At 38.2% G+C, this 2039-nt stretch overlaps 1 protein-coding gene across 1 annotated transcript in view; it reads right to left on the reverse strand.

Annotated features, from left to right (window-relative positions):
* The window catches only part of Ibtk (inhibitor of Bruton tyrosine kinase), a 65565-nt gene that overhangs the window by 61165 nt on the left and 2361 nt on the right, over window positions 1-2039 (reverse strand). The window lies entirely within an intron of this gene.

Genomic DNA, 2039 nt, shown 5'->3' on the forward strand with positions numbered 1-2039 from the left:
GATGGCTCAGTGGGTAAGAGCACCCGACTGCTCTTCCGAAGGTCCGGAGTTCAAATCCCAGCAACCACATGGTGGCTCACAACCATCTGTAACAAGATCTGGCGCCCTCTTCTGGAGTGTCTGAAGACATCTACAGTGTACTTACATATAATAAATAAATAAATCTTTAAAAAAAAATGAGCTATGAAAACATAAAAGGGTTTTATAATCGATGTGTTCAAAAAGTATGAACTGAAATCTCAAAGTATAAAATGATGATGAGATTCAATATAACTCATTGAAGACAAAAGAAGGAAAGCCTTCCCTGATATGTAGTGTGTAAACCTTCCCTTACTATCTGATCTCTGGAAACAAACAAACAAAAGCAATTATAAGACTCTTCAGAGATAGGCACTGTGTATACAGGAGAAAGTTTAGTACACACACATATATATTAGATAATATAATATAATATAGAAGAGTCCAAATATGGTTTTTTCCACTTGAAATCACATTGCGTCAGAGGTTAGCATCTAAGTAACTTTTTGATACTATTAGGACTCGCCTTTCAGAAATGAGATCAATGAAGCAATGAACTACCTGGTTTTTAACTTTCTAACTCAAGGCCTATTTCTGAAAACCTGCAACCTTTAACTGAACACGGACCCACAGAAGCAAACAAGCAAAAATAAAAAAATTAAAATTAAAAAAAGCAAACAACAAACAAACAAACAAAGCCCCACCCACTTCAAATCATTTACTTGAACCTGAAAGAAAAGAATAAACAGTCTTGGCGTTTAACAAATCATTCACTCTGCTGTTCCAAGCTCTAAAAGCCATAGCACTCTTGCTCTTTCCCATCAGGATGGGTTAGATGTTATTAGACAGCCTTTTGTGCTGCAGTGGACAATTCACATTTATGTTCAGAATCTTACAGTGTCAGGATAAGGTAATGCAAGGCTTCTGGCGTTGGTGATNGAGTAAGAAAAAAAAGGTAGAACGGGGCTAAATACTTTGAAAATCAGAAACAGCAACCTATACTAGTTTGAATGAGAATGTCCCCATAGGGTCATAGCTTTGAATACTTGGTCCCCAGCTGTTGGGACCTATTCTGGGAAAGATAATGATGTATGGCCTTGAATAAAACATGTGTCTGGAGGCCAGCTTTCAAGTTTCAAGACTAGCCATTCCCTCTGCTCTTGCTGTCTCCTTGTTGCCACCATACTTTAGCTCTACTGTGGTGATGGACTCTAACATTTTGAAACCCTAGCCCCAAATAAACTCTTTACAAGTTGTGTTGGTCATCATGTCTTAACACAGCAGTAAGAAAAGAAACTACACAGNAGTCTAAACCAAGGAACAAATAAGTTATAAATAAAATACATGACAGATGTGAAATGTTGAAGAAAACTGAGGTAAGTATAACTGGCAATGGTTCAACCCCAACTATTGTCCCACCCAAGATTTAGCCGGTCAACACTGAGTTCAAGGGCCTTATAATCATCTGTATTAAGAATGTAATTCTGTTTTTAAAACAAATCTGATCACCTACTCCCCTAAAATATTTGAATCCCCTTCCGAAAACAACAACAACAACAACAACAAAACAACAATCAACAGTCTTACTCAACTGTGAACTTTGTGAATTAAAACAACAGTCTGACAAGGTTACACAAATGTCAGAGAAAACACTTTCTGACTGGACTTCAGGCTTGCTCCGTAAGACAAAACTCACATCTAGCTCCACTATGAGGGCCAAGAGCCCACAGATGGGAAGGTCACAGGCCCTATCTGAGAATCTACTATTATTCTGTTAAATGAGCACAGCATTTAACTGATTTCTAAGGATTTGATAATTTCCATAGATTAGTGCATCGCTCAGCCCTCGGCATTGGATGGTGATTAACACAGAGACCCACGACTTGTCAGCATACAGAATAAGATACTGTGGAGAACCCANCACTAAACAGGGCATCTATATCATACCCTATCCTTCCCAGGTTCCAGGGATTAGTGTGGAAGAAGAGATAAAATAATTTAAGAGCCAAAGGTAGTCTACA

This window comes from Mus caroli, chromosome 9 (genome assembly GCF_900094665.2).
Source record: "Mus caroli chromosome 9, CAROLI_EIJ_v1.1, whole genome shotgun sequence".
Taxonomy (NCBI): domain Eukaryota; kingdom Metazoa; phylum Chordata; class Mammalia; order Rodentia; family Muridae; genus Mus; species Mus caroli.